This window comes from Aphis gossypii, unplaced genomic scaffold (assembly GCF_020184175.1).
Source record: "Aphis gossypii isolate Hap1 unplaced genomic scaffold, ASM2018417v2 Contig00348, whole genome shotgun sequence".
Classification (NCBI taxonomy): domain Eukaryota; kingdom Metazoa; phylum Arthropoda; class Insecta; order Hemiptera; family Aphididae; genus Aphis; species Aphis gossypii.
This window is the reverse complement of record NW_026083075.1, coordinates 66,761-81,291: the sequence shown is the minus strand read 5'-3', so window position 1 is coordinate 81,291 and position 14,531 is coordinate 66,761. Positions and strand designations below refer to the sequence as shown.

The 14,531-nt window shown below is 30.8% G+C and overlaps 1 pseudogene; it reads right to left on the bottom strand.

The window, feature by feature from the left end:
• Positions 1-5,112: 5,112 nt before the first annotated feature.
• On the bottom strand, positions 5,113-6,023 carry LOC126553859 (uncharacterized; annotated as a pseudogene).
• Positions 6,024-14,531: the final 8,508 nt, after the last annotated feature.

Sequence of the window (14,531 nt, the reverse complement as noted above, 5' to 3'; positions counted from 1 at the left end):
GTTTAATATGCGATCGTTCAAAAAACAAAAACACAATATCTGAAACTCATAATTGTTTTTTAAATTGGAAAGGAACATCAACTGTGTAGTAAGCCGACGGAGTCGTCTCACTATTTTTTCTATTTTAACTCATTTACATATACTACGAGGTTCTGCACATTTAAATATTTTATTATCATACTCGTAGCGATACGTAATTAAATTTGATGGCAATTTCCAAGAATCAAAGCGTATGGGAAAATACAGCCACAAACAACTTTTTCTTGCCCTTTTGACAAAACAAGCCATGCACATAAATCATAGATGCGCACGCCTTGGTATAATAGCACAACAACAAGTCCAATCCAGGGTTAAGTGTCTTGGGCGCAAAACCACTTTGTAGCTACAGTGACAACATTCTATAACACACCTTTTTGTCCATTTCCTAGTCTCTATCATGTACAACCAGGGGGTACAGAGAACCATATAAATACAGGTCTCTGTCCGTCTTAAAATTTAGAATTAGTTTCACATTCGCATAGAGCTAGTCTATGTCCAAATTTTAGTTTAACTTTTTCTCGGGCAGCTACTTAACGTGCTGTCCTCAAATTCTTATACACTTGTTTTTATTGTAACAAATTATAACTTTAATTTTAATAAACTCTTGTATTAACATTTTGTCTTGTCTCACTTTTAAAACCCGTAATCTTTTCTCAACAACTTGATCCAACTGCAGATGTCAAGCACTCATTTATAAACGATAGTGAGAGATCACTACAACTGGTATGGAAGCTGACGCTATAGCTGAAGGTTTTGCGAAGAGTATTGAAATGCATGGTCTAATATATAATAAACTTATAGGTATGAAGTCAATCATTATCATTTTTGTAACATTTTAGATATTTTCAAATGCAATTTTCTCTGCTAAAATAATTTAACCTCCTGTAGTTCTAAAACCTAATAATAGAATGAATTACTTTAATCACAATAATATCATAAATTACACTTCGTAATATTATATATGTATAACCTACTGTATAGCAGCAGTGGTACCCACTTATTGTCTTTTTAACCTTTTAAATAGTTTAGTGAATTTGATTATTATACCTATATAATATTATATTTAGGGGATGGAGACAGTTCAGTGTGTAAGCGACTTCATCAAACTTTACCATATGGGCCAAAATTATTACCTAGTAGATAAAATTGAATGTCGCAACCACATATTGAGAAATCTTGGTCAAAAAATATCCTAATTAACCAAAAATACTAAATATCCAGTGCACTTACTTAATTTATTAAATCAGAAACAAAAATCCAATAAATTTCGAACAGCCATAACTATGGCTATTCATTATAGAAAATCGCTATGTGATAGTGAAGTAAATAAAATTAAAGGTAGTTAATAAATTAATTTTTGTTTTTTACACAAATAAAAATTTTAATCACAAGTAAAAATAATATAAGTTAAATAAAATAATTTTAGATTTAAAAAAGGATATTGAAAATGGACTATCACATTTACTAGGGCAACATTTAAATTTCGAATCGTATTTTTGTAATGGTTCTAAAATCGGTGAACAAAATGTTGTACCTGAAGCGGAAAAGTGTGGGTTAATGAGTGAAATATCACAAATTTACAATCGAGTTGTTGAAAATGCCCCAAGTTTGTTACTAGATGTTGATAATAATATATGTGAGCAATTTAATAGTATTATCAACAAACATATTGCTGGCAAACCCATTAATTTCGCTCTAAAAAATTCATATAACGCCCGTGTTGAAGTTGCTGTAGTATCTTTAATACTTCAGGACAATATATTAGATCAATTCATAAAAAAATTACTAAGAAGAGTCCAGGTATTTTATATTTTTCATTATTTAAACATTATATTTTTATATTGTTTATAATTTTTTTACCTACATAGGAATAGTTGGTAAACAATTTTTGAAAGCTCGTGAAAGTAAATTGAGTAATTTACAAAAAAGAAGGCTTAATTTTCAAAAAGAAAAACAAACTGCTAAACGAAAAAAAAATGTTGGGCCCGATGAACATTATGGACTAGCTGAACCATTAGATGATACGAAACACCTGCGGATATAGATGAAAAAAAAAATTTTATGAAATCATTATCAATTTCTAGTGAAGCTATCGATATTTAGAAAGAGATACAATTGGCCAATTGAATTCACAAACGTGGCAAGTTGAACGCAGAATTCGCCTAACTGTATCCAACTTTGGTAGAGTTTGTAAAATGCGTTCAACTACATCCTGTAAAGGAACTGTACGGAAATGTAACAACCAAGGCAATAGAATATGGAAAAATAATGGAAGATATAGCTAGAAAGAAATTTGAAACTTTAACCAATTTTAAAGTTTTAAATTGTGGTTTGTTTATCGATAAAGATAAACCATACTTAGCTGCTAGCCCTGGTGAATAGGATTTATTATATTTATTATATAATGTATATTGTAAATTATGTATATATTGTATATACCTACAGATAAAGTATATATTTTATTTTCTGCAGATGGTTTGGTAGGCAATCGATAAAAGATACCATTGATATTTAAGTTGCAGTCAACAACAAAAAGGTACAATAAAATAATAATAATAATTATTTTATTTTATCATAGTTTATAATAATATAATTATTATTATAAACTATGATACAAATAAACATGAACGATTTCATATACATAGTGCGTATGTTTAGTATATTATACCTACCTATCTATCTATGATTTTTATTTATAATTTACAGATACCTTATATAACCATTGTAGACGGTCAAATGAAACTAAAAAAAGATAGTTCATACTACTATCAAGTTCAAGGGCAGTTGAAAATAACAAAGAGGAAGGTATGTTATTTTGTAGTATATTTGAACACTGGCTTCATTATGATATAGTTGAATTTGACAAAAACTTTTGGAGTTCTAAAATGGAAACTCAGTTAGAAACGTAAGTAAGAAATAATACGAACTAAATACCTCCTACAGTTGTAAATAACATAATATTTGAATATTGTAACTTAAAATCATATATTTTACAGATTTTATAAGGAATGTGTTTTGCCCGAATTGGTTCATCCACGGTATGGCAAACGGCTATTGAAGTCAGATATTTTAGAGCCGAAACACATTTTAGAGAACATAAAAAAAAGAATTTATAATACCTATTATATAAATTGTTTTTTTTATTTCTGTGTGATTAACATTTTCAAAATATATATCACCTATTTTTAAGCTAGTTATAAGGATTTGAATTGAAACATTCCATTTATTTTTATTAATATCGATATATTGTTGAATTTGACAAAAACTTTTGGAGTTCTAAAATGGAAACTCAGTTAGAAACGTAAGTAAGAAATAATACGAACTAAATACCTCCTACAGTTGTAAATAACATAATATTTGAATATTGTAACTTAAAATCATATATTTGTTATAGTACTTAGTACTTACTTTTTTGTACTTAGTTTCATTTTCATTAATTATTATTTATTATCATAATATTAAAATCTATGTTTAAAAGAGGAATATAATATAACTTGAGTGTAAAATATGAAACACATAAAATTAATATTAATTTGATTGCACTGTATTTATTTAGGTACTACCCAAATATATTTTTAATATAGATATTAGGTATAGGTATTTGAATTAGTAGAATTAACTTTAAAAAAGAATAGTTCTTGGGTAAGCGCGGATAATAAAAATAATACAGCGGCATTTACGTTTATAATTTTTGTATTATTGTGATAGGTACGTCATGGCTTATCTTTATTCTATGCGTCATGGTAGAACGTTCTTTAAATAATATACGGCGCTCCCGAGAGTCAAGATTCGAGACCCGAACGGGCGCGAGTGACACTGACTGCGAGTAATGGACGTGACTAAAACGTCGCGTGCTTGCGCATCGTAAAAAGACTTAATAGCGCATTCTCTCGGCCGTTGCACGCGTACACGTTTTGGTGACACGTCCTCTTAAGATCAAAAGATTTAATAAAATGTGATATTGAAGATTTCACTACAGTCGACCAAGAAGAGTTAATAGATGTTCTCCAAGAGTTTGATTGTCGTTCAATGGCTCATGAACAAAATATAAAAGATATAATTTCTGAAATTTCTAACAAAGAGGTTATTCAGAATCCTAAGTATATTATTGATATATGGTCCGAAGAATTAAAAAAATAAAATGAATTTATCTAAATATAGTTTGAAAGAAGAATATGAAAATAAAATACCAACATCAACAAATATATTAAAAAATAAGATTGTTATATTTATTTTTTGCTTAAGTGATACTATGTTTTTTTTGCCAAGTAATATTGTTATATTTATTTTTTGCCTAGTGATATTGTCATGTTTTATTTTTAATATTGTTATATTTTATTAATATTAACCATATTTTGTAATATTATATACAAAAATAATAATTATTTACATACGTATTTTACCTTTGTCTCATTATACATTGCAATTATGTTATTTTTATATATTTGTTAATTACCTATTTATTATTATTATGTATCTTATTATATATTGGGATTAGCAATACATAATTCATAACAGCAATTGGTTTAATCCCTAAATAGTAACAACAGATCATTTTACTAGTTAAAGATTTTAATATATTAATTTACATTTTTAACTCTCTATAGTCCTTATATCTTTCATAATAATTACTACACTAGAGACTAAGCTAAATCACTTAAAACCTATTCATAAAATTTTTAATTTTATTTCATCAACATTTTCAGAGAAATTATCTATCAAAAAATTTCCTGTAGAAAAGGGCTGTTCTTATTCAAAAAATATTGGTTTGTATACACATGAGTAGTAAATAATAAAATTTCATTTAATTGCAATATTTACCAAAGAAAAATAGTCTTATAGACTAGGTATAGTAATAAATAAACATATTATTCGTTAATTATACTATATAAATATTTTTTTTTTATGACTTTATTTTTCCATTGATCTTCTACCATGACTTCTTAGTGGTCTTAGTTAGTTATTATTACCAGATAAAATACAAAAATATATATTACCTATTTACTAAATAGGAATAAAATTTAAATTATGTAAATAATATAGGTATTAGGTACTTCAATAGTTCAATATCATCTACTCTAACGTATCTTTTAATTTGTTTCTTAACATAATATAAACATCAATTATACTATAAGATTTATCAGGAATACAAATCACTTCTTCTGCTAGTATAATAGAACATAGTTCACTAATAGTTGGATCACATGTTACATTTGTTAAATTAATCAGTTCATTTTTACAAAGTTGTAATTCATTTTCTTGAACAATATGTATAAAGTTGGTTGTATTAAATTCTTCAGGTGCTTCAAACGTTGTTATAGGTCTTCCATAACAACAGATACTATTTCTAGATTTTCTGATTCTGTGTACATTCCACTCTAGTGCCATTTCATTAAGTTCTTTCTGGAAAGTTTAACATAAGATGTTGATAAATAAATATTTAGTGTATATAATATAATATTAACTTGTCTTATAGCTTATATGTATACATTACTACATAAGTGTATTACTTAAAGAAATTGTGTCCATTTAAAATGGATTTGAATATTTTGCACTTTGGTAATTTTTTGCAATTAAACCTTAGGTAAGTAATTGAAGTAAAACGAGTAGTTTTTATTTTATACTTTTAAACTTTTTATAGAAAAAGAGAGATTCATTGTGTTATTGATATTAATAAAATAATATTACTATACTAAATAATAAGTCAATTGTAATTATTATATCATACTGTTATTATACATATATATTATAATTATCACTTATCATACTGGACATTTGAAAATAATGGGCAACTACATTTCTGTTTATTGTTCAAAGAATACAACTTATATTTAACCTGACGTTTTAAATAAATTATAGAAAACCTTTATTTGCTAAGTTATAATTACTTGGATTTTTCCAATAAAACACTATCTGATCAAATTTTTATTAACAAATGATCCATCAAAGTATCCATCATCTTTTAATTGACAGAATAGGTCCATCCGAAATTGGGTAAAATGTTTTCGTAGAATACTCCACCATGTTTCAATTCTTTGATTTGAAGAACTTGTACCGTATAAGTAAGATGGTCTTTGAGAAGTGTTATTTCTACGCAAAAACTTATGAAATTGCTCAATATTGACGGTTTTCTGTACCTCTATCAAATCTTAAAGTAATTGGACATCCACCTAATGTCTCTACTGTATTTAAATAAAAATGTCCTATGACTCTTGGGTCACTACAAGAAAGTGCTGCTTCTAACCAAACTATACATCTGGAAAATCCATCAATACACCCACTTATAGAAATTCTATAAGGTTTTAACTTATCATAGCAATCTGTATGCCATGTATGGTTAGGGCCTGGGTTAAAGTACAATCGTCTCTTTAGTCTTTTACGACTTCTAATTTCCACACCATCAGGATCAATTATTTTTAAAATACTTCGTACAGTTTCTTGTTTAACTGCAAAACCATTACTGATACATTTTCTAAACATCCACTTATAGCCATGAAGTTGATTTGAACCCTGAATACAAACTTCTAAATAACGACTTACAATATTTATGGGAGTATAGTCTATGCGTCTAGACAAACCTAGTTCTTTTAATCGTCTTTTCAATGTACGAAGACTTATCTTTATGTTATGTTTTAATGAAAAATTTGTAATTATTTCATTATAATTAAAACTCATACGGAAATAATTTTCTATTAGTGTAAACTCATCATAAAACGAAAACTGAAAATGTACTATTTAATATTCACTATTGTCTATTCAAAATCTCGACACTGAATTACTATTTACCACGTGCTATAACCGTGAATCATGACAAAATTGTCATGCGTGCAATAAACAATTACATAACAATATTAATTTTATATTATTATTTACAACGTGAAAAGTCTCAATCATATTATAGCTGAAAACATAAACCATAATACCATATTATACCAACTCGTCTATAGTTAAGGATCAATCGGGAAAGATAAATAACATAACCAAGGTCCAAGACATTTAAAAATTTTTACTCAAAACCACCGAGTTTTTAATTCGAAATATTGAGTTGATAAATCAAAATTTTGAGTTGCCAAGTCGGAAGTTTGAATTTGGAAGTCAAAATTTTGAGTTTTTAATTCGAAATACTGAGTTGATAAGTCGAAATTGTTTTAAATATTTTTTTCTAAATGGCACTACTACGCTTCTGTAGGATGCTGCCCTGTTAGAGATATTTTGAGTGAGAATTCAGCATGCTTCCATCTAAAAAAGTTAGATAGGTTAAATAAATTTTATTATAAATATTTCACTTTAGTTAAATATATATTTATATTATTAATTACCTATCTTGCAGAGCACATTAGCAATTTTAGCACATTTATATATGTGCTATAGTCCAGTAATCTACAGCCGTATTCTCTACAGGTGTTTAACCGTTAATGAACAATCATCCTTTTTTATATTTAAGGTGTTCTCTGCATCGGTTGGTATAGTTGGATCTGTTACCAAATCCATATTTTGTCTGTATAACAGATAGCAGTGCTCTATAAAATAATAAAATATATATTTTTTTACTTTTTCGTAATATGTCATAAATTATTATAAACGCACCTTTTTCGTCTTTTTCGATACGGTTTCTTCTCCGGTTTCACAGCTAACCTTTTCGATGTACCTTTTTTTGAAATGTTGTTTGCAATATTATCCTATAATTAAAATAGACGGTTTACAAAATCAATTTTTCATAAAAATTTTAATAATTTTTTTTTAAATAAGGTTTTTAATTAAACCAATTATATCTATTGTAATAAAAAAATGTTTTTTACTTTTTACTCGGACACTACAACCGACTCCTCGTCATCGCTTCTAAAGGTAGCAGGACTTTTTTTTTTTATTTAAAAAATTAATTAATTTTTAACCTAACACCACGACGTCAGAGGTCAACGATCTCACTACGGCCGAGCCGTCAACGTAATATTATTTTGGTGATATCGCAGGATCGCGGAACACTACAATAACCGTTATTGCGTGGGATTCCGATATCAAGAACTTGTGACCAGCGGTATCGTTGATGTTATTATTTATTATTTATTACTATATTTATAATAATTTGTATAGTGCACATCTGTTTGTGCCCTTTATTTATACTGTGTTTATTAATGTCATATTTATGATATTATCATTATTATAGCTATTTCTGAAGAGACGTCTTCAGAATTGTCTTATTTAATATATGATATATTGTTAGAGTGTTACGAATCAATTATTTATTATATACTATATTTTATTATACTATGTTTGGATCATCGTCATTTGCTCCCACACATCCGCGGTCGTCAGTAAACTTCTGCTAACGTAAGTGCTGACGGCGCGACAGGTGGCGAATTAGACTATAAAAAATCATAAGCTCCATCATGAATACAGCTAGTTCAATAGAAGCACTAGAAGCCAGTATATTTTTCAAGCATCTCCACGCTAACAGAAATGTAAGTACTTATTAATACTATTACTTTACTACTATTAACTAGCTTTAAATTAAATATTTACTATTATCATGTAGAATTTAAGTTTTATATTTGCATCGGTTGACTTTAATTTTCAACTATAAAAATGATTCCATCTAATAGAGTGGTTTAGGGAATGGTATTTTGTATAATTTGCACCACAAATAGATACATCCCATAGCGCCCCGAATTTTTTTTTTTTTTTATTTTCAATAAATTATTGTTAATAACTCTAAAAACACTCTTATTTTATACAAAATATTTTTTTTTTTTTTTTTTATCATAGTTTTCGAGATATTTGCTGTTGCCATATGGCAACGCTGGGCACTTATCCTACCTAGGTATTTTATAACTTTTTTCTTTAAAATAATATAACTTGTATACAATTATAAATAAAATCAAACGCAGTAAAATTCAAGCATAATCTGTATATTTTTATAATTCTTTTTTATTAGTAAGGAAATAAAGGTTGAGTATGTATAAAAAAATGTTCTTATAAACTTATAAAAACAAAAAATTGTATTATTTTATAAATATAAATCTTCAATGGGAATGAAAAGGGTTAAAACAATTAATGCATAATCCAACAGAGCATTTTGAACACTTGTTCGTACAGTTTAGTTGCAATTTTTTCCGGCACATCTTCTTTTTTCTTCTGTATGTTGTACCAAGTGATCAGTTTATCAAACCGTAATGTATCTGAAATACGAGAGTGACGAACAAATGATTTTGATACGCGTCCTAATCTGGTGGAGCATTTGTATTTTCTAATAAATAAACATTTACTACCTCTCTTTTAAATTTTCAGTTGAGAAATTTTTGGTCTCCCTGTTTTATTGTATAAAACCCAACTGTTTTGCATTGCTACAATCAAACATCCATGTCACGAGAGGCCAATACCATTTTTTTCCACGAACTCCAATGCGGTAACATCCAAGATTTTGATCCATTTGGTCAGTACCTCCCAGTGGTTATATTTTTGCAATGAGGGTTAGTCTTTGAACCAATATATTTTTTTTTTTTTGTTGAGAATACCTTTTTACATGGCTTATTTCTTTTGTACCACATGAGGTCGATATCATTGTTACCACAGCATTGTCCTCCATCGAACATACAAAAGACCATTACTTTTATCCATGGCTGTTTCAAAGTATCCGCGTTCTTTTTTTGCAAAATAATTTTTATTTTGTAAAGGACAGTCTTTTTGAATCTATTTTCACGTATGGGTCGATGGTTCCTATTTGCTGAGTATCCACAATATTTTAAAAAGAATGGAGATTTTTACGGATAATAAATTGTCCAGTAAAAAGAATAAATTAATTGCCTCTTTCTTCGGAAATTTCATCATATAAGAACTAATACGGGACTTGCAGCTTTACCAAATAATTGTTCGTAAACAGTGTTAGATTTTGGGCTTTTGCCTTGATAAAGTTTAAAATTGACTAAATACCCATTGTAACGTCACAGTATATTTTTTGCAACACCAATTATTATAGTATAAACATACCTATACCCATATTGCCACTAATGAGACGTACCTTATTTATATATTATTATGATTATCGCGCGCTAATGCAGAAATGACCGCAGTATTATGCAATTAATGTTCCCCGTCCCCCCCCCTCCCCCCCTTCACCATGCAGTGTTCGTCGCCGACGTGCCGCGGTTGTCCGCCGCCCGTCGCCTCCAGCGCTTTCGTCGCGTCCGCCGGTACGGCCCGCAGGCAATTATACCATACACCCCGAAATATTGTAAAGTCCCGTAATATACCTACCCTGACCTTCCCCACTACGACATCAATTGGACAACACCGACCAGCGACGGACGCCGTCGGCAGCCGTCGTCACTCAATTTTTCTGACTGAACCAGACATCACGTCTCAGTGTTTTACCGTTGTTCTTTTTCTTGGCTCGCTCAACCTCGTGGTCGAACGTCCGACCGAATAAACAAAGTCTTGTTTATTGTATTATTTTTTCATCTACATCAACGCTGTAACGTCCGCCATGAGGGGCTAAAAACACCAACGCGGGCCCGATGTGGGCGAAGCCGCCGTCCTACCAATGATTGACGCGGTGGGCAATGTCGACCACGTGTATGTGTGTCAACGGTCACCCGACCAGCCTACCACAGCCGTCGGTCAATCACCTCAGCAACTCCAGTCATCAGCGTGGAGGCCACGTCAATGCGTAATATATCTCTCCGAAAATCCATGTTTCCCCCAAAACCCTTATTATATTATTCTCTCATATGCATATTATTTAATAGGCATGTTTTCTTTTTCTTTTCTCTCTCCCGTATTCCCGTCCTTAGCGATATGCCGGACGGTAACCCAACGGTCGGCGAGGTAACATATAAAAATCATCTTTACATTCCGTCGAACCTCGCGGGCCGATCCGAAGATTCGTTGTTTCCTCATATTATATTATTCCTAATGTTTGCCATGTGCCTCCGTAATTATACTAAAACAGTATGCTCTCTTTATTATCAAACTATTGTAATTCTGTGTGCGAGAGCCACATTAAATTATTAATTCAATTGTGTTAAACATGAAAGTAAATATACCCACGTGATCACCCTGATATTCTGTATTCTCATTATTTATTAATATTATATTTTTTTTTCCCCTTTAAATAACTCTTTGACGTTCATTCGTCACTGTGTGTATCAAAGCCTGTGAGTTCCATCGACTTGGCCCTTGGGTCATCACGCGGTGCGGCTCACAGGTCGTGAGTAAAGTGTTCCCCTTTACTCATGGGTGGTTTATTGGGACCGTAAAAATCCCGTACTCTCACATATGGCGACCGTGACAGGACACGAGGTCCAAATCCCCTTGTAACTAATAACGTATTTTTTTTTTTTTTCTTCTCTCTATAAACTCTCTTAAAATTAAAATTCTCGCTCTAAAAACTTAAAATATCAAAATCTCGTTAAAAAATGGCAAAATTCTTATATAATAACTTAATAATTAACAATTAATGTATGGCACACACATGGCAATTTTCATCTATCTCAATCCTCAAATCTAAAGTCTCCTGTCATAAGTAAACATCTTAATCAATCTCTCATGTCCCTCTTAGCAACCTTTTCCCCAAACCCACATTTTTAATTAAAACAAATTTTTTTTCTTTCTCTATATTTCTCTTGTGCGAGAGGCAATATCAAATTAAAATTCTCACTTTACCTTTGGTAACAAAAAAAAATATATTGTAAAAAATTAAAATGCAGCATGATGCCCTACCAGGTAAAATTAAATTATTATTTTTATTATGTGTCCCCCATACACAATTGTTATCCACATGCATTTACAGAAATTGTTCCTGCTGGTGTGTGCTGGTCCCGGATGCGGCAGAGGCGCGTTTGTCGGTGACGGGCTTGGCGGATAGCGGGCATCGAAGTTCGCGACACTGCAACGACCCGTCTATCTCCCTTTGGTATGATCTAATATTTTTCCCCTTGTAAAACCCCCTGCCTGTTATGTTCCTAGACCCGTTTTCCCTCCCAGGGCATAACCCTGTTAGGTTCATTTCTGTTTAGGGCGCGATAACTCTTGTCTTTTCCCCCAGACCACATGGTCAATTTTATATTATTATTTCTATATTGTGTCAAGACCTCATGGCCAAAAGTATATTAACTTAAATCTGTTGGTGTCATGCGTGAAACCACATTATTATTATAAATTAAATTAAATATATTTCCTTGGTAGGCACATAAAAAATCCACTATTGAAAACTTATTATAAATTAAATGTCTTATTCTTTATTAAAATAATAAATTAAAAATTAATACAAAAAAAAAAAAAAATCTAACTATTCTTTTCTCTTGCAAAAAGCTCATTAAAATTAAATTATCAAAAATATTAAGTTGTTTCCTCTCTATTAAATTGTTACTTTATCAAAAAATCATTAAGTTATTTCCCTACAAAAATTATTATGTTGCTTTCCACTGTATAAATTAAATATTAAACTGTTACCTTAATTAAGTGCCTTAAAAATATTAAGATGTTTCCCTCTAAATTATTAAAGTGCTTCCCTATTATGATCAATAAAATTTTCCCCTGTAATGTTCACTATTACTACTACTATCTATTATTATTGTGTAAAACGACTGACGTGTTGCTAGGTAGTCTAAAGGCTCGGTAGCTCGGTCCTGCTTAGGGCCCCATTATATTACATATTACAGATTATAAATTAAATCTATTCCTTTTTGACGTCTTAAGGTTTATATTCATATTAAACTTTATTATTATTATCTGTCTTAGGACATTTGGTTAACTTTTATATTGAAAATTAATATTCCTTTAGTATAAACCTGTTATAATTAATTATTATTTTGTTAAATTAAAATGATTTTCCCCTATATTATTTACCTTGTAGTATAACAATCTATATTACATTTTTATTATTATATTAAATTACTCTTTCTTGTACGCTTAGTGCACCACTATTTAAATATTCTCTTATTAGTATCATCATTTCACGGTTACTGTGATCACGTTTAAATTAATTATCACTTTTAGTATTACTATTATATTCTTATTATATTCTTATGGTGCTACGCATAAGGAGGTTTATTGTATAGTATTATTTTAGTACTTGGACCAGTATATCACCTTATTGTTTAGCAACAATTTTTTCATTTTATAATTACTTTAATATAACTATTTAATATTTTCCCATATTTCCCTCTACTTTTGTTACACTTTAAATTAATATTATTTAAAAATTTATTATTATTTTATTAAGTCACCTTTACTTTGGTTTCTTGATATTTTATTATCAGTATATTATTTTATTAATTCAATCTCCTAAAAGGTTCGGTTAACTATTAAACAACTCTAAAAAATTATCATTATAAAATATTTCAAACATTTCCCTATTCTATTACTTTAAGTATTATAAATATTTTTTTTTTGTTGTGCTCTGCCCAATAAGTAGCCGGTTCTTAAACAACGTCCCCAATATGAACACTCTGGTATTTATTCGTGGAATGATCCATGCATAGCGCTGGTCAACGCCGTACCAAACAGCCTGATAGGTTTCAACCCCTCCAATTACTAACCCCCCCATATCCCTTTTTACTCCTGCCACTGATTTTGATCTCACCATGTCCGTTACTGAAGAGACCAATCAATCCTTGTAGTAGAAACCCCCCCCTCTCTTTAGAGTCACTAGCTCAATTAGTAGCCACCATGTCTGATACGTTCAACACTCAGTTAGACAATATCTCCCGGAAGTCGCGCGCGACTCGACGCCGCGCCTTGATGAACTATGCATTCGAATCGATGACAATGACGCCGAAGTTCAACGTTAAGTTCTCCAAGTTTCAATCCTCCATTAATCAAGACCTCATTGCCATAACAAACGAAACTTCTAAACAACAACAGCGGACCCAGGAGTCCCAAAGTGTACAACTAATTCCCCACGCGCACTTAGTGACACCGTCAGAGCCTCGGAGATAGGATAAGCCTTGTCGAAGGTCAAAGTGCTAGGCTAGCTGCTTGGAAAATAAATTTCAACATTCCGTCCCTCTCATTGCCCCCCCAATCGTCCCCACCTGTTCTCAATCAATGCCTCAAGTTTCCTTTAATAGTATCTTGACTTCCACTACTGTCGCCCACCCTATTCCAACACAATCCAATTTCCCCTCCAATACTTCTAGTTTTTCCGTCCCTAATTATAATATATCATTTCCTAATCAAACCACATCCACAATAAATAGTACCACCCTTTCCAACAGCACTGGCATTAGCCTCGATTCTGCAAAGCTTCCCCCTACGATGGCCAACTCATTCCAGTTCATCCGGAGGAATCATTGAACAGGCCCGAACAATATTTTCTCACTCAGCCCCCAGTCCCCGACAATGTCAAAATTAAATATAAAGTCTAAATTCATCGAAGGTGCCCGTCTCTGGTATACCACTCTACTTCCCCCCCCCTATAAATTATCAAGATTTCTTAGTATTATTTCGTAATCAGTTCTGGTCACCCAATCAACAGCGCGCCATCCGAACGAACT